At 29.2% G+C, this 20,807-nt stretch overlaps 1 long non-coding RNA gene across 1 annotated transcript; it reads left to right on the plus strand.

Annotated features, from left to right (window-relative positions):
- The first annotated feature begins 1,275 nt into the window (after positions 1–1,275).
- On the plus strand, positions 1,276–20,133 carry LOC127117674 (uncharacterized). Its single transcript, XR_007802021.1, has 2 exons — positions 1,276–1,797; positions 20,073–20,133. It is a non-coding gene; the product is annotated as an uncharacterized LOC127117674 (long non-coding RNA).
- Positions 20,134–20,807: the final 674 nt, after the last annotated feature.

Here is a 20,807-nt window from a genome sequence, read left to right on the forward strand (position 1 = left end):
TTCATATGTATATGGTTTATACAAAATAAAAGTTTTGGAGATCTACTTTCATTTTTTAATACGAGTAGATTATATAAATGGAGTATCCTCGAGTATGAGATTTAATACAACTATATATATATTCATGTTGTAAATTGTTACACCTAGTATAGTATATATACTTCTAATTCATAATAACTTGAGATACAATTTTCTCGGATACATATCATCTTAAAAAAAAGTAATGCCACTTTTCATGTGAATTAGTATTTTCTAGGATAGTTATCCTCTTTAAAAAACCAGGGCAATTTTCATGTGAATTAGTATTTATTCAAGATTTGCAACCTATGTTACGCTAGTAAGTTACCTTGTTTTGAGGTTTTATAATTACTTTAATTATTAAGCTTCTAAACAAATTCATCATGCAACAAAAGTGTTGGTTTTTTTTCAAAAACTCTAATTTTAATTTTGTATTTTAGTATGTTCAAGATTGTGTGATTTGATCATATGTTTACAAAAGTTATTTTCAAATAAAAGCAAAAAGATTTTTAATTTCTTTTTGAAGTTATAGTTACGTCTTTGTATAAACTTGTTCTAAAAATAACGTTTGCTAAAAATTAATTTGATAAACTTTCAAGAAATTCACTTTTTTTATACAAGAAGTTAATTTTTAATAAAAAAATAGATATGATATGTATGTTTTTCAACAATATTATTGTCATTCATTTTTGTTAAGATCCTATGTTTAAATTCAATTTTGAAAATGTACTAATTTTGAATTTCATGATAGAATTTTTCCGTGAAATTTTAGCGCGTCAATTGCAATTATTTTGAACTCGAATATTATGTAATTATGTGATATAACATTTGATTCATATAAAAAATATACAAATTATATAAATATTTCTTTATAATTAGAATCTTTTTTAATCATAGTTTATTTTTTGTATTTTTTAAAGAATATTCTTCGAATTATTTATATCAAAGTAATTATTTTAAAAAATTTAAACAATCAATTCTATTAATATTATAAATTAATTTAAGTAAACTTAATTTAAATATTAAATAATTTATATTTAAATATATTAATTAAAAATAACTTGAATAATTTAAATGTAGATACAAAACTCCAAATTCTTACATTGAATTAGAATTTAATTCCTATAGAAAATAAAACCATTGACCACCGCCCATAATAATAGAACAGGATTGATAATACATGTTGTTGAAGCTTCTTAGAAAAGTTATATATGTTCACATAATCAATTATGCACTTATATATATAGGTCTCAAAACCCGAAATTTCTTACAACTTTTTAAAATGAGAACTCAAACAATCCAATTTACAACTCTTGTGACATTACTTCTAGTGTTATTAATCAAAATAGAGGGAGATTCAAAGTCTGTTTCAATTCCAAATGGTGAAGTGAACAAGAACTTCATGACCAACACTGTTGCTAAAAAAGTTGGTATGGATGATTTAGAACCATTTAACTGTAGCACAAGACCATTGATATGTAACGCTGGAGAAATTCCTCCAAGAAGTGTGTGTTGTAGAAACAAATGTGTAGATCTTACTTCAGACTCATACAATTGTGGGTTTTGTGGATTAGCTTGTCCATTTAATTTGCAATGTTGTAACCGGTTGTGTGTGAACACAAATTTTAGTCCTTTTAATTGTGGTGCGTGTGGAAGGGTATGTCCCATTGGAAGGTTTTGTTTTCTTGGCGCGTGTGCGCTTGGAAATCCATCTCAAACATCACTTAATCATCCATCAATTCCAAAAGAGTAAATTATATTAAGGGTGTCAGGATGTAGGTTGGATTAATGAAATAAATGTTTTCTATCATAATAGAAGAACATCATTTATTATTTATAACATGCTTAGCCTAGTTGCATTAAATATTTATGTTGTATTTGTTGTTTATACAGATTTTTAAGTAAATTTTTATTTGATTTTAAAATATAAAAGTATATGTGATTTGAGTTTTTAAGTTTGATCGGATTGTTTAAATATCATAATTTTGAATATCCAAAATAAAATTTGATGTGGTTTTTGAATATCCAAATTTATAAATTTTAAGTTTTTAATTATAATTAAACTATATAAATTAATAACAAATTTGATAAGAAATATAAATATTAGAAATAAATATTACATAATGAAATTCAACAATTATGCTTGAATCACATAAAACAATAAAAGAATTAAATAAAAAGAATAAATTGTATTAGATGTGAGTAGTAAGAAAGAGATTGAATTTCTTGAGCTTATTTATATATCAAACTAATATTTTTCGGCCTTAGAGAAGTGGTTTATTTATAAAGATGAAACCAAATATAAACATTGCAATGTGTAAATCAACCAACAACCGAATTGCATAAAAAAATACTTCTACTTCATAATAACTTGACATACAATTTCCCCCGATATTTATCATCTTTACAAAAAAGGCATGGTATTTTTCATGTGAATTAGTATTTTCTAGGATAGTTATCATATTAAAAAAAATATGGTAGTTTTCATTTGAATCAGTATTTATTCAAGATTTATAATCTATGTTACGCTAGTAAGTCACATTATTTTGAGGTTTTATAATTACTTCAATATTAAGCTACTAAACAAATTCACCATGCAACATAAGTGCGAGGTTTTATTCAAAAGCTTTAATTACAATTTTGTATTTTAGTGTGTTCAAGATTATGTGAGTTGATCATATGTTTTCAAAAAATATTTTCAAATAAAAGTATAAAGATTCTTAATTTTTCTTTGAAGTTATAGTTACGTCTTTTTATAAACCTATTATAAATATAATGTTTGCTAAAAACTATTTTGATTAACTTTCAGGAAAGTCTTTTAGGAAAGTCTTTTAGGATTTAGGGTTTAGGGTTTAGGGTTTATAAACCAACAGAATGCTGAAGGCAAACACTCCAAGAACAAGGAACTACATCAGAACCTCCGGGTCTGGCTGAAGATCATCTTGGGCACAATCCATCATCGCCCAACTTCCAACTCCTCAGACTATATCAACACAGACCAGAAGTGCATCCTGTACTACATCCACAAGGGTCTGAAGCTCTGCCTTTCGACACTCCTCTTCAAGTACCTCAGAGACTCTGTAAGAGATACAAGAAACAACATGAAGCCCAGAAACTACATCCCTCTGGGGAGGCTGATCTCTGACGTTCTGATTGAAAGCGGCCTCGTGGACCATCTAATAAAGTTCAGACTCATGGAAGACGTGATGATAGATACTGGAAGAGCTCTAAACGCCCGCAATCTGAAGATCATGGGGATTCTGGATCAAGTAAGGGTCAAACCTACTCTGGACACCTCCTGGGATGCTCTCAAAGATCAGAGGAAGATCCCAAATGGACTCTATCTGTTCTCAAAAATAGACCCTTCAGAAGTAATCTTATATCACTTAGATGATCTGCGAAAACAAGGAGTAGATATCTCAGACTTCAACTTAAGCCAACTGCCAGAACAACCTCCCAACTTCATGAAGTGACCACGAGGACCATCTGAGAAGGCAAAGCAGGCGAAGAAAGCGAAGCTGGGAGAATCCTCTGGATCAAGACCTCCAGTACCTCTGACTGGATCTTCTGGTAAGTATGTTTCTATCTCTCCTTTTGTACAACTTAAGCCCATTGCTTCCTCTATCCCTCAACCAACACCCATATATACCAACTCAGACACTCCTCCCTCAACCACCAGACCATCTAACCAACCCTCTCAGAAATTCAACCTTGCCACCACAACCCTACCTGTTTCAGAAGTAGAAATGCTAAACGAAACAACCTCACCCTCTTCATCTTCTTCTCCAGAATCACCCCATACTATAAAATTTCCACAGATACTGAACCATCTGACCCTCCCTCTCCAACTCTGGCTCAGCTCCAAACACATGCTCTGGCCTCTCAACAGCCAACATAATCCATACCTGAACCAGAAGTCACCTCATCACCCACAGAAGAACCAAACACAACCACATCTGACCCTCCACCATCTGACACAATTCACGCTGAAACACAACAACCCAACTCTGACATACCCCCACCAAATACATCCGCTGAACCACAAACTCCCACACTCAATCTTAGCCCTCCCACTTCTCAACCCCTAGCCTCTGAACCTGAAAACACCCTTCCAACCCTTGAGGAAGCAATAATGGTGTTTGCAGAAGCCTCAGTTGACAAGGTCAAGTCTCTGACCATCAACTCTGGCATCAGTGATGATCCTTCAGCTATAAGGACACACTGGAACAGAGTGATTAGTTGGATGACCGCTGAAGCCTTTAAGCTGAAGGGCCTATCTGAGCAAGTCCGCAACGACTTCATCAGAGACGCTGAGATCAGACTACAGGAGCGCCTAGCCAGAGAAGCTGAGGAGCAAGCCCGCAAGGAAGCAGAAGAGAAAGCCAAGCAAGAAGAACTGCAAAGGATCAAGGAAGCTGAAGCCAAAGCTCTAGATGATGCCGCTGCTGCCACTGAAGCTGAAGCACAAGCCAAAGCTGCCGCTGAAGCAGAAGCACGCCTAGCTGAAGAGTCTGCCACCAGGGTAGAACAAGATGCTCTTACTCAGGGGAAATCCTCCACCTTTGTCCCTCTGGTTCTAAAGACACTTGAAGATCTTCAAAAAGAACAGAAGGAAGTCCGAGCAAGATTGGATCAACAGGATTCAGTAAATGTCAACATTCAGAATCTGCTGACCCAGCTGCTCCAGAGGATGCCTCCACCTCCAAACCCTTAGGCACCTAGGACTTGTTTATGTGTTCTTTTGCTTGTTGCTCTGATTTGCTTGTTGCTTTCTGTTTTGCTTGTTGCTTTCTGTTTTGCTTGTTTTTCTTTCTATTCTCTAGCTGTTGTTTGTCGTTTGTGTTTCTGGCATCTGTGCCTGCTATGTGAATATATATATATATATATATATATATATATATATATATATATATATATATATATATATATATATATATATATATATATATATATATATATATATATATATATGTATGTCTTCTTGCCCTTTCATTTCACTAAGTCTTTTTGATTCTGACAAAAAGGGGGAGAACTAAAAACATATCTGATGAAAACATATCTAACTCCTATCAGAACTCTGCAAACATTGTTTCTAATCCTTTTAACTTAGAAATTTGCAGGAGAGTATCTAGAAACACCATATCATGGAAGGTCCGATAAGAACTTCTGAACTCCCAGACTTATCTCAGGGGGAGCTCACATCCATCTGATCTATAACTATTATCTAAAAATTGTTTCATCTCTGAATTAAGATTGTTTTGTCATCATCAAAAAGGGGGAGATTGTAAGAACAAAATTAGTTCTGCAATAGAATTCCAGGATTTTGATCATAACAAAGGATGAAACAAAAAATGACACCCTAACGAAATTTTTCTAAGTGTGCAGGACTCTGATCATTTTATCAGACACAAACATTGATCAGATACAAAGTTCTAGAAGATCAGACGCATCTGAGGAAGAAGTGCGCCCAAGAAGTTCTGAATCTAAGCAAAGCAAGACAGTAAAAAGAACCAGAATCTCTAAACATCCACTGGTCTTAGTCCTGATGATCTAGAAGACTAATACTCTGAGAAGCTTTGATGTAACTTCAACATAATCTCCTTCTGACGCATGACTCTGATATAGAGACTCTGATGAAGATTCACCAAATCCAGAAAGAGTAACGGAAAGAAATTCTCAATATGGAAAGGAAGTATTTTAAGAAAGAAGTTATTCAGGGAGACAAAATGGTTATGGAAAGAAACACATAAGTAATGACATTGAATGCTCATCAAAGACAAATATTATGTTATCACTCCAACGGTCCTTCTCTCTATTATATAAAGGACAACCTACCTCATTGAGAGACTACAAGACAACGCACAGAAAAGTCATTCATATTCTCTCTCAATTTTTCATGAGCTACTGCTCATACGTGAAAACTCTTACTTAAATATTCTGATGTAATACTTGCTTACTCTTAGAAGCACCTTCTATTACAAATCTATTTTGCTAAAATTGTTTTTGTTCCTCAAGTGACTATGTGTAGTCTGTATACTTGAGAAGACTAAGAGATCATTCTCTTAGACGTTTGGTTGTATAATCTTTCAAGATTAGTGGATTAAGTCCTTTTTGAAGGCGAAATCACCTTGTCCGGGTAGACTGGAGTAGCTTTGTTTTCTAAGCGAACCAATATAAAATTCTGTGTGTTCTTATTTTTGAAAAAGCTTTTATTTTCTAAAACAATTCAAACCCCCCTTTCTTGTTTTTCTCACCTTCAGGTATTGTGTGGAAACTTGGCCTTTTTTCCTTCCTTTGGAAGATGTCTTGGTTCAAAGATCCATGCTTGTGAATAGAGGGTTGAGTGTTCTCTAAAGAATGACTTAAACGATTGAAAAGAAAAAACAATACTAACATCTAATCAACTAACATTTGACTAACTTTTAATTTCAAGTCATTTACCTTATGCACTTTAAATCCAAGCCCCTTTATCATTTGCTATTATTCATATTATTTAACTTGTTTATTTTAATGCCATTTTTACTTTTCTCATTTGAGCCATGAATTGTGAATATATTGTGATTTTATATACTTGTTTGTGTACTTTTTTTTGTGTTTGTGGTCTTAGGGCCTTAATGTACCTAATAAACAACAAAAAAACCTAAGAAAATGTTTGTGTGGACTATTGGATTTGATCTGAGAATTGGACTTAGAATTAGACAACACTCCATATGCAAAAGGACTTGGCCAATGCCAACTTTTCTGAAGCCAAGTCATTGTGAATTGAACTTTCATCTGGTATAAGTATTGAGATCCCTTTTGAGTTCATCTGCTACATGGTCTTCATGCAAATGTTAATTTGAACCTGTGTCTAATTCCTATTTCTGAGCCATTCAAGGAGTATGTCATCTGATGCATGGGAAATTATGAAGAAGACTATGGAGTTGCTAACTTGGATATGGATATCTTTATTTGATGCCTTGCTCTTCATCTTGCTATTTGTTTAATGATATTGCTTGATTTCAAAGTCCAAAGGAAAAATGGGTTTCTATATGACATTCTTGTCTATTGGATTGCATCCTATTGGTCAGATCTTTTCAACTCTTAAACTTTTAAATTTTTTCTTAAGATTAGTCTCTTCATCTCCTCCCACTTCTTAAATTTCAAATCTCTCTCCTCTTTAAAAATCTTCTTTGTTTGTGATTTTTAAACTCAGACTTTATTGAAAATTAGAAACTTTGGCCTTATGCCATTGCTTTTTTTTTAACTTCTTTTTCTTAATCAAACTTGTAAATGAACTTAACCATACTTGACTTAAAATTTCAAAAGACAAAAATAACTAACACCCATTCAAACTCTTTTAGACCTTTGGTGTCTCTTTTAAACTTAAATTTTTGTTAAAAGCAATGCACTCACTTTGAAATTGATACCACGGACTACGAGGTTTTGATCCCTCATTTTATGTTGGTACGTAGGCACAGGTCCGAAGGTCTTGTCAAACACAAAAATATAATTAATGAATTCTTTTCTCATCCTCACAATCTATTTATTGCAAACATCTTTTATACCAAAACACATACACACATAAAAAAGGGCTCCCTAGGAGTACCTAGGACACTTTGGGTGCTAACACCTTCCCTCTGTGTAACCAACCCCCTTACTTGTAATCTCTGGCATTTTATTAGTTTTGATTTGAAAACTTCTTATCTTTGGGTTTTGTTTGTACTTTTCCCTTTTCCTTTGGAAACAATAAAAGCGCGGTGGCGACTCTGGATTTATTGACGTTAAATTTATCCATAGATTAATGGTCATGAATTTAGCGCTAAAATGATCCTCCAGGGTTTTTTCTTCTTTTTCCTTCAAGCTCTTCTTTCCTATTTATCTCTTCTTCTTTCTTATCTTTCTTTCTTGTTCTTATCTCTTCCCTTTCTTTTTCTTTCTGATATCTCTCATTCTCTCTTACCAAAAATGTCCTCTCTTGTACTTATTAACATTGGTTTGTCTCTTTTATTAATAATCAATCTCTTCAGTGTTCACTGATTACTCTATTGATCCCAACTGATAACACTTATAGCACATATGATTGGTTGGAACTCCGTATACACAAAAATTCATCTGTTAACTCCATTTATTCCAACCATAACCATCTCTAATTCATTCCAACAACCCAACCAACATGAGCATCATGAAAAACAAGAAACACCATCTTAATCCATCAAAAAATATCAATAACAACATACATGAGTTTATAACATCATATCATGATTAACAACAACAACAACATAATTCATAAAACCATGTCTAAATCCTTGGAACCCTAAGAGTTTCTAAATCCCCCTCCCCAAAGTTTTAACTAAGAACTCACCTTGAATATGAAGATGGTGAGAAGAAGATGAGATGATGTTGGTGAAGATGATGATCCTCCATGGTTTTTTCTTCTTTTTCCTCCAAGCTCTTCTTTCCTCTTTCTTTCTTCTTCTTTCTTCTCTTTCTTTCTTGTTCTTATCTCTTCCCTTTCTTTTTCATTCTGATATCTCTCCTTCTCTCTTACCTACTAACTCTCTTTTCCTTCATTCTTATCCACTTCTTCGTTTCCTTTCCACACCACACAAATATATAACATATAATTAATATATATTATAATATTAGGTAGTAATATAAAATATCTCAATTGATATTTTATCTTCCATTACCAATTGACCAATTATTAATGTTACCAAAAATGTCCTCTCTTGTACTTATTAATATTGGTTTGTCTCATTTATTAATAATTAATCTCTTCAGAGTTCACTGATTATTCTATTGGTCCCAACTGATAACACTTAGAGTACATATGACCTCAAATTGTTACAACTAATAATAAATAAAGTACATACGAACTCCATTGGTCTCAACTGACAACTAATTGAGCATTTAAGGGAATATGAGATATTACATTTATGATTTTTATGTTTTTCAACAATATTAATGTCATTCATTTATGTTAACATCATAAATTTAAATTCAATTTTGAAAATGTACTAATTTTGAATTTCCTGAGAGAATTTTTCCGCAAAACTTGTAGCGCGCCAATTACAATTATTTTGATCTTAAAAGATTAGTTTATATAATTATGCAATATAATATATGATTCATATAAAAAATATAAAAATTATATAAATATTTCATTAAAATTAGAATGTTTCTTAATCATAGTTTATTTTTATATTTTTATAAAGAATATTCTTCGAAAATTGGCATAGTTGGTTTGTCTAGAGTTGAACGTTAGTATTCAAAAATGATTATTGAGTTGTAACCTCCAATCACGGATTATGTGATTGATAAGAAATTGAGTAGGTTCTTGTTTAGGGGGAGCCCTAAATACAAAGTCATTGGGTAATGTTAGGAAGAGGCATGAAAAAATATAGGGTTTGTTTTGCTTGTAGTACTAATTGTACTAATCAATTCGCATATAAGGGATAATCAATATACATAGCCAAAATTGGAAATGCTAAATTGATTGACTTGCCATGTTAATCGATTGACCTCATTTGAAAACCAAATTTTGTTCAAACATAACTAATGTAAATCGAATGGCTTGATGAGGTAAATAGTTTTACCTTATTAAGAATTTGAAAATTTTCTAATGTCATAGTTTTACCTTATTAATCGAATAACATGGTTTAAGGTTCACCATATAAAATATTTTAATCCCGATAATTAATGTTTTTTCCTATGTCAATTATTCATATTGTATTCTTTATTGTTCTTTTGTAATATAATTCTAATCCCGATCAAATGAAAGATTTTCTTTGTAGGTTTTAGGCTGATCTTTTCTAATATATCTAGATTTGAAAATTTTGGTCTAATCCTTTTGTGATTCTATCACTTTCCTGCTCAAATGAAGAATAACAACTTCATTCAATTGCGTAGCTGATATAAGACATACATTTCTTTCGTAGTAGGGTTCACAATCCATTTTCTAAGACGCCATATAGATATTTCTATCATAACGTCCCCTCTCTAAATAAAAATTATGAACCAAGAATCCAATTTAGCTAGCACCTTTTATCTAGTATTCAATATGGTTCTTATGTACTACAATTTTATCCTCGATCAAATTTAAGATTTTATGTGGCAGGTTATAAGTTGATTTTTCCTTTGAAAAATGGACATCCAAGAAAAGAAAAAGGAATCTGACCCTAGTTAAAAGCTGACCAGGTGTGAATGCTTCTTCCGTTTGTGTAGTTATTGGTCTTGCATATTCCTTATGGGTTTACCCAATATGTTATAATTTCAATAATTAATGTTTTAGGTTGACTTTTTTTCTTGTATAACTATATTTGCAAATTTCAGCCTAATACTTTTTTGATGCTAACTTTTTCCTGCTCAAATGAAGAATAAGGGCTTCATTCAATTTCCAAGTTGATCTAAGACCTAGTTTTCCTTTGTCATACAATTTAAAAACCCTTTTCCAAAACACAATATAGATCTTTCTAATCATGTCGTCCCAACCTAGATTTAAATTAGGAACTTGGAATCTAATTGATGTAGCGCCATTTTTTGTCACAAATAGATGTAAAAAATGTATACAAACATACCATGTATAATAAGCCTTATTATTTAGATTCTTACCATAATTGCTAAAAACATCACATTCCAAGTAACTAATTTGGTTCTAATTTTATGAGATATATGGTGGAATTAAAACTCTTTTGATTTTACTTTGGAATATGGACATCTAATGTAAGAAGAAAGAATTTGACCCTGGTTAGGACACGATCAAGTATGAATGTTCTCTTCCCTTTATGTGGTTATGCTCTTGAGTAAAATTTTCTCTTGTCTCTATTAATAAATTTACTTGAAACTTCTCCATAATATTTGATATTCTTAAGGATCTTTCTTATAAATATTTTGTTCCATATACAAAAATAAATTAGGATATCATCTTTATATAGCACATATGTCAGAGTTTTGGCTCCTATGGTTAATTTCATAGGTTATACTTGCCCACCTTCAAGAGACAATGTAATAGCATGGCACAATACGTCTTCCACAATGCAAAATAAACTAGGAGGGAAATGTATCTTGTCTCACACCATTTTTTGAATTGGACATATCCAATTTCTTTCCCATTTAGGATGGCAAACAAACATTCTCTCTCCATATAAGCCGGTAAAAAAAGGGGCGCAACGGAAAGTGCATAAACCAAAAACTAATGCTTGTACCTACAAATCCTAAAAGTTTAAAAAAATTCATATTTTCCACATTAATATGTGCGCCCGTAAAAAACAAGGTTGTGCGGGGATAGTGAAGGGTGTAGGCATAAAACTTTACCTTGACCACGAAAAATGTTGGGAAAATGAGCATACGGACTTGGCTTTTGCAACGACTATTTCCTTTATTTCAAAGACCTTAAATACATTCAAAAGGAATGACCAATCCAAAGCATCCATATTTTTTAATATATATCTATATAACCATGTTCCTTCCATAAAATTTATCATCAATCACATTTACCGTTTCAAATACTATAACAGGGGAAGATCCATTTTAGTTCCAAGGGGTACTATTACACCCCTCAAATTTTAAATATTAATTTTTTTTTATTTTATATACGAACATTTTCACCCTTAGAATAGTATTATTTGCACTCTCTATTCTACTCTAGAACCCATAAACCACGGGTTAAGAAAACTTAAACATTAAGCATCATAATAAAGCAGTTAATATTATATAATTTTGCAAATGAAATATATTTAACTCAATTTGTTTAACTAATGGAAATAATATTTTTATATGTATATGGTTTATACAAAATAAAAGTTTGGGAGATCTACTTTCATTATTTAATACGAGTAAATTATATAAATGGAGTATCCTCGAGTATGAGATTTAATACAATTACATATATTTATGTTGTAAATTGTTACACCTAGTATAATATATATACTTCTAATTCATAATAACTTGAGATACAATGTTCTCGGATACGTATCATCTTAAAAAAAAGTAATGGCACTTTTCATGTGAATTAGTATTTTCTAGGATAGTTATCCTCTTTAAAAAACCAGGGCAATTTTCATGTGAATTAGTATTTATTCAAGATTTGCAACCTATGTTACGCTAGTAAGTTACCTTGTTTTGAGGTTTTATAATTACTTTAATTATTAAGCTTCTCAACAAATTCATCATGCAACAAAAGTGTTGGTTTTTTTTCAAAAGCTCTAATTTTAATTTTGTATTTTAGTATGTTCAAGATTGTGTGATTTGATCATATGTTTACAAAAGTTATTTTCAAATAAAAGCAAAAAGATTTTTAATTTCTTTTTGAAGTTATAGTTACGTCTTTGTATAAACTTGTTCTAAAAATAACGTTTGCTAAAAATTAATTTGATAAACTTTCAAGAAATTCATTTTTTTTATACAAGAAGTTAATTTTTAATAAAAAAATAGATATGATATGTATGTTTTTCAACAATATTATTGTCATTCATTTTTGTTACGATCCTATGTTTAAATTCAATTTTGAAAATGTACTAATTTTGAATTTCATGATAGAATTTTTCCGTGAAATTTTAGCGCGTCAATTGCAATTATTTTGAACTCGAATATTATGTAATTATGTGATATAACATTTGATTCATATAAAAAATATACAAATTATATAAATATTTCTTTATAATTAGAATCTTTTTTAATCATAGTTTATTTTTTGTATTTTTAAAAGAATGTTCTTCGAATTATTTATATCAAAGTAATTATTTTAAAAAATTTAAACAATCAGTTCTATTAATATTATAAATTAATTTAAGTAAACTTAATTTAAATATTAAATAATTTATATTTAAATATATTAATTAAAAATAACTTGAATAATTTAAATGTAGATACAAAACTCCAAATTCTTACATTGAATTAGAATTTAATTCCTATAGAAAATAAAACCATTGACCACCGCCCATAATAATAGAACAGGATTGATAATACATGTTGTTGAAGCTTCTTAGAAAAGTTATATATGTTCACATAATCAATTATGCACTTATATATATAGGTCTCAAAACCCGAAATTTCTTACAACTTTTTAAAATGAGAACCCAAACAATGCAATTTACAACTCTTGTGACATTACTTCTAGTGTTATTAATTAAAATAGAGGGAGATTCAAAGTCTGATTCAATTCCAAATGGTGAAGTGAACAAGAACTTCATGACCAACACTGTTGCTAAAAAAGTTGGTATGGATGATTTAGAACCATTTAACTGTAGCACAAGACCATTGATATGTAACGCTGGAGAAATTCCTCCAAGAAGTGTGTGTTGTAGAAACAAATGTGTGGATCTTACTTCAGACTCATACAATTGTGGGTTTTGTGGATTAGCTTGTCCATTTAATTTGCAATGTTGTAACCGTTTGTGTGTGAACACAAATTTTAGTCCTTTTAATTGTGGTGCGTGTGGAAGGGTATGTCCCATTGGAAGGTTTTGTTTTCTTGGCGCGTGTGCGCTTGGAAATCCATCTCAAACATCACTTAATCATCCATCAATTCCAAAGAGTAAATTATATTAAGGGTGTCATGATGTAGGTTGGATTAATGAAATAAATGTTTTCTATCATAATAGAAGAATATCATTTATTATTTATAATATGCTTAGCCTAGTTGCATTAAATATTTATGTTGTATTTGTTGTTTATACAGATTTTAAAGTAAATTTTTATTTGATTTTAAAATATAAAAGTATATGTGATTTGAGTTTTTAAGTTTGATCGGATTTTTTAAATATCATAATTTTGAATATCCAAAATAAAATTTGATATGGTTTTTGAATATCCAAATTTATAAATTTTAAGTTTTTAATTATAATAATTATAATTAAACTATATAAATTAATAATAAATTTGATAAGAAATATAAATATTAGAAATAAATATTACATAATGAAATTCAACAATTATGTTTGAATCACATAAAACAATAAAAGAATTAAATAAAAAGAATAAATTGTATTAGATGTGAGTAGTAAGAAAGAGATTGAATTTCTTGAGCTTATTTATATATCAAACTAATATTTTTCGGCCTTAGAGAAGTAGTTTATTTATAAAGATGAAACCAAATATAAACATTGCAATGTGTAAATCAACCAACAACCGAATTGCATAAAAAAATACTTCTAGTTCATAATAACTTGACATACAATTTCCACCGATATTTATCATCTTTACAAAAAAGGCATGGTATTTTTCATGTGAATTAGTATTTTCTAGGATAGTTATCATATTAAAAAAAACATGGTAGTTTTCATTTGAATTAGTATTTATTCAAGATTTATAATCTATGTTACGCTAGTATGTTACATTATTTCGAGGTTTTATAATTACTTCAATATTAAGCTACTAAACAAATTCACCATGCAACAAAAGTGCGAGGTTTTATTCAAAAGCTTTAATTTCAATTTTGTATTTTAGTGTGTTCAAGATTGTGTGAGTTGATCATATGTTTTCAAAAAATATTTTTAAATAAAAGTATAAAGATTCTTAATTTTTCTTTGAAGTTATAGTTACATCTTTTTATAAACCTATTATAAATATAATGTTTGCTAAAAACGATTTTGATTAACTTTCAGGAAAGTCTTTTTTTATACAAGAAAGTAATTTTTAATTAAAAAAAAGATTTATGATGTTTATGTTTTTCAACAATATTAATGTCATTCATTTATGTTAGCATCCTAAATTTAAATTCAATTTTTAAAATGTACTAATTTTGAATTTTCATGAGAGAATTTTTCCGCAAAACTTGTAGCGCGCCAATTACAATTATTTTGAACTTGAAAGATTAGTTTATATAATTATGCGATTTAATATATGATTCATATAAAAAATATACAAATTATATAAATATTTCATTGAAATTAGAATGTTTCTTAATCACAGTTTATTTTTATATTTTTATAAAGAATATTTTTAAAAAATTGGCATAGTTGGTTTGTCTAGAGTTGAACGTTAGTATTCAAAAATGATTATTGAGTTGTAATCTCCAATCACAAATTATGTGATTGATAAGAAAGTGAGTAGGATCTTGTTTAGGGGGAGCCCTAAATACAAAGTCATTGGGCAATGTTAGGAAGAGGCATGGAAAAATATAGGGTTTGTTTTGCTTGTAGTACTAATTATATTAAACTACTAATAATGATTTTCTTTTCCTGTGCTGTGGACTCATCCCCATAAAAGTAGGTGTGGTTTCACTGAACTGCGTAAACAACTACACCCTCTGGTCACTATTATAAGCAATAAAAAAAGGTTATGTTCATTGAATAATTGATGTATCGGATAATAACCAGATACATCATTTATTCAATGAATCTAAAAAGCTTTTTTTTTCTTATAATAGTGGCCGGAGGTTGTATTATGTTATTTACCACTTTTTTCTCCTTCATCTAGTACTTTCTACTAAGGTATTTCTAGTTTAACTTGTCGAACTAGTTGTCTAGGACATCGCGTTCAACATATGTCCCCTTAGGAACAGAATTTCAAAACTTTTTCACATATGAATGAAAATTTTGCATGAAAAAATTTGTATGTTAATATTTTAATGACACTTAAGACAAATGAAAATTGTCTATGAAAAAAGTAAATATTACCGTCAAATGGTTTTGTTATTTATACATCACAAGACACCATTTCGAAAAGGATTGAAATGCTTGAAAATAATCATCAATAATTTGAAATTTTTCAAGAAAATGCTTCATGAAAAAAATGCAATGAAGAGGTATCATATTGTTTCATAATTTTCCAAAAGTCACATAGGTTAATCGATTTACTCACATAGGTTAATTTATTTACCTTCCCTCAATATTCAAAAGTGATTTGAAAAAACACTAGGTTAATCAATTCGCATATAAGGGATAATCAATATACATAGCCAAAATTGGAAATGCTAAATTGATTGACTTGCCATGTTAATCGATTGACCTCATTTGAAAACCAAATTTTGTTCAAACATAACTAATGTAAATCGAATGGCTTGATGAGGTAAATAGTTTTACCTTATTAAGAATTTGAAAATTTTCTAATGTCATAGTTTTACCTTATTAAGAATTTGAAAATTTTCTAATGTCATAGTTTTACCTTATTAATCGAATAACATGGTTTAAGGTTCACCATATAAAATATTTTAATCCCGATAATTAATGTTTTTTCCTATGTCAATTATTCATATTGTATTCTTTATTGTTCTTTTGTAATATAATTCTAATCCCGATCAAATGAAAGATTTTCTTTTGTAGGTTTTAGGCTGATCTTTTCTAATATATCTAGATTTGCAAATTTTGGTCTAATCCTTTTGTGATTCTATCACTTTCCTGCTCAAATGAAGAACAACAACTTCATTCAATTGCGTAGCTGATATAAGACATATATTTCTTTCGTAATAGGGTTCACAGTCCCTTTTCTAAGACACCATATAGATATTTCTATCATAACGTCCCGACTCTAAATAAAAATTATGAACCAAGAATCCAATTTAGCTAGCACCTTTTATCTAGTATTCAATATGGTTCTTATGTACTACAATTTTATCCTCGATCAAATTTAAGATTTTATGTGGCAAGTTATAAGTTGATTTTTCCTTTGAAAAATGGACATCCAAGAAAAGAAAAAGGAATCTGACCCTAGTTAAAAGCTGACTAGGTGTGAATGCTTCTTCCGTTTGTGTAGTTATTAGTCTTGCATATTCCTTATGGGTTTACCCAATATGTTATAATTCCAATAATTAATGTTTTAGGTTGACTTTTTTTCTTGTATATCTAGATTTGCAAATTTGACCCTAATACTTTTTTGATGCTAACTTTTTCCTGCTCAAATGAAGAATAAGGGCTTCATTCAATTTTCAAGTTGATCTAAGACCTAGTTTTCCTTTGTCTTACAATTTAAAAACCCTTTTCCAAAACACAATATATATCTTTCTAATCATGTCGTCCCAACCTAGATTTAAATTAGGAACTAGGAATCTAATTGATGTAGCACCATTTTTTTGTCACAAATAGATGTAAAAAATGTATACAAACATACCATGTATAATAAGCCTTATTAATTAGATTCTTACCATAATTGCTAAAATCATCACATTCCAAGTAACTAATTTGGTTCTAACTTTATGAGATATATGGTGGAATTAAAACTCTTTTGATTTTACTTTGAAATATGGACATCTAATGTAAGAAGAAAGAATTTGACCCTGGTTAGGACACGATCAAGTATGAATGTTCTCTTCCCTTTATGTGGTTATGCTCTTGAGTAAAATTTTCTCTTGTCTCTATTAATAAATTTACTTGAAACTTCTCCATAATATTTGATATTCTTAAGGATCTTTCTTATAAATATTTTGTTCCATATACAAAAATAAATTAGGATATCATCCTTATATAGCACATATGTCAGAGTTTTGGCTCCTATGGTTAATTTCATAGGTTATACTTGCCCATCTTCAAGAGACAATGTAATAGCATGGCACAATACGTCTTCCACAATGCAAAATAAACTAGGAGGGAAATGTATCTTGTCTCACACCATTTTTTGAATTGGAAATATCCAAATTGTTTCCCATTTAGGATGGCAAACAAACATTCTCTCTCCATAAAAGCCGGTAAAAAAAGGGGCGCAACGGAAAGTGCGTAAACCAAAAACTAATGCTTGTACCTACAAATCCTAAAAGTTTAAAAAAATTCATATTTTCCACATTAATATGTGCGTCTGTAAAAAACAAGGTTGTGCGGGGATAGTGAAGGGTGTAGGCATAAAACTTTACCTTGACCCACGAAAAATGTAGGGAAAATGAGCATACAGACTGGGCTTTTGCAACGACTATTTCCATTCACTAGTTTAAATAGCATCCACAATTGTATATTTTCTTTATTTCAAAGACCTTAAATACATTCAAAAGGAATGACCAATCCAAAGCATCCATATTTTTTAATATATATCTATATAACCATGTTCCTTCCATAAAATTTATCATCAATCACATTTACCGTTTCAAATACTATAACAGGGGAAGATCCATTTTAGTCCCAAGGGGTACTATTACACCCCTCAAATTTTAAATATATTTTTTTTTAATTTTATATACGAACATTATCACCCTTAGAATAGTATTATTTGTACTCTCTATTCTACTCTAGAACCCATAAACTTCGGGTTAAGAAAACTTAAACATTAAGCATCATAATAAAGAAGTTAATATTACATAATTTTGCAAATGAAATATATTTAACTCAATTTGTTTAACTAATGGAAATAATATTTTTATATGTATATGGTTTATACAAAATAAAAGTTTGGGAGATCTACTTTCATTTTTTAATACGAGTAGATTATATAAATGGAGTATCCTCGAGTATGAGATTTAATACAACTATATATATTTATGTTGTAAATTGTTACACCTAGTACAGTATATATACTTCTAATTCATAATAACTTGAGATACAATTTTCTCGGATACGTATCATCTTAAAAAAAAGTAATGGCACTTTTCATGTGAATTAGTATTTTCTAGGATAGTTATCCTCTTTAAAAAACCGGGCAATTTTCATGTGAATTAGTATTTATTCAAGATTTGCAACCTATGTTACGCTAGTAAGTTACCTTGTTTTGAGGTTTTATAATTACTTTAATTATTAAGCTTCTAAACAAATTCATCATGCAACAAAAGTGTTGGTTTTTTTTCAAAAGCTCTAATTTTAATTTTGTATTTTAGTATGTTCAAGATTGTGTGATTTGATCATATGTTTACAAAAGTTATTTTCAAATAAAAGCAAAAAGATTTTTAATTTCTTTTTGAAGTTATAGTTACGTCTTTGTATAAACTTGTTCTAAAAATAACGTTTGCTAAAAATTAATTTGATAAACTTTCAAGAAATTCATTTTTTTTATACAAGAAGTTAATTTTTAATAAAAAAATAGATATGATATGTATGTTTTTCAACAATATTATTGTCATTCATTTTTGTTAAGATCCTATGTATAAATTCAATTTTGAAAATGTACTAATTTTGAATTTCATGATAGAATTTTTCTGTGAAATTTTAGCGCGTCAATTGCAATTATTTTGAACTCGAATATTATGTAATTATGTGATATAACATTTGATTCATATAAAAAATGTACAAATTATATAAATATTTCTTTATAATTAGAATCTTTTTTAATCATAGTTTATTTTTTGTATTTTTTAAAGAATATTCTTCGAATTATTTATATCAAAGTAATTATTTTAAAAAATTTAAACAATCAATTCTATTAATATTATAAATTAATTTAAGTAAACTTAATTTAATTATTAAATAATTTATATTTAAATATATTAATTAAAAATAACTTGAATAATTTAAATGTAGATACAAAACTCCAAATTCTTACATTGAATTAGAATTTAATTCCTATAGAAAATAAAACCATTGACCACCGCCCATAATAATAGAACAGGATTGATAATACATGTTGTTGAAGCTTCTTAGAAAAGTTATATATGTTCACATAATCAATTATGCACTTATATATATAGGTCTCAAAACCCGAAATTTCTTACAACTTTTTAAAATGAGAACTCAAACAATGCAATTTACAACTCTTGTGACATTACTTCTAGTGTTATTAATCAAAATAGAGGGAGATTCAAAGTCTGTTTCAATTCCAAATGGTGAAGTGAACAAGAACTTCATGACCAACACTGTTGCTAAAAAAGTTGGTATGGATGATTTAGAACCATTTAACTGTAGCACAAGACCATTGATATGTAACGCTGGAGAAATTCCTCCAAGAAGTGTGTGTTGTAGAAACAAATGTGTGGATCTTACTTCAGACTCATACAATTGTGGGTTTTGTGGATTAGCTTGTCCATTTAATTTGCAATGTTGTAACCGTTTGTGTGTGAACACAAATTTTAGTCCTTTTAATTGTGGTGCGTGTGGAAGGGTATGTCCCATTGGAAGATTTTGTTATCTTGGCGCGTGTGCGCTTGGAAATCCATCTCAAACATCACTTAATCATCCATCAATTCCAAAAGAGTAAATTATATTAAGGGTGTCAGGATGGAGGTTGGATTAATGAAATAAATGTTTTCTATCATAATAGAAGAATATCATTTATTATTTATAACATGCTTAGCCTAGTTGCATTAAATATTTATGTTGTATTTGTTGTTTATACAGATTTTTAAGTAAATTTTTATTTGATTTTAAAATATAAAAGTATATGTGATTTGAGTTTTTAAGTTTGATCGGATTGTTTAAATATCATAATTTTGAATATCCAAAATAAAATTTGATGTGGTTTTTGAATATCCAAATTTATAAATTTTAAGTTTTTAATTATAATAATTATAATTAAACTATATAAATTAATAACAAATTTGATAAGAAATATAAATATTAGAAATAAATATTACATAATGAAATTCAACAATTATGCTTGAATCACATAAAACAATAAAAGAATTAAATAAAAAGAATAAATTGTATTAGATGTGAGTAGTAAGAAAGAGATTGAATTTCTTGAGCTTATTTATATATCAAACTAATATTTTTCGGCCTTAGAGAAGTGGTTTATTTATAAAGATGAAACCAAATATAAACATTGCAATGTGTAAATCAACCAACAACCGAATTGCATAAAAAAATACTTCTAGTTCATAATAACTTGACATACAATTTCCTCCGATATTTATCATCTTTACAAAAAAGGCATGGTATTTTTCATGTGAATTAGTATTTTCTAGGATAGTTATCATATTAAAAAAAATATGGTAGTTTTCATTTGAATTAGTATTTATT

The sequence above is a fragment of the Lathyrus oleraceus genome, chromosome 2, assembly GCF_024323335.1.
Source record: "Lathyrus oleraceus cultivar Zhongwan6 chromosome 2, CAAS_Psat_ZW6_1.0, whole genome shotgun sequence".
In the NCBI taxonomy this organism is placed as follows: Eukaryota; Viridiplantae; Streptophyta; class Magnoliopsida; order Fabales; family Fabaceae; genus Lathyrus; species Lathyrus oleraceus.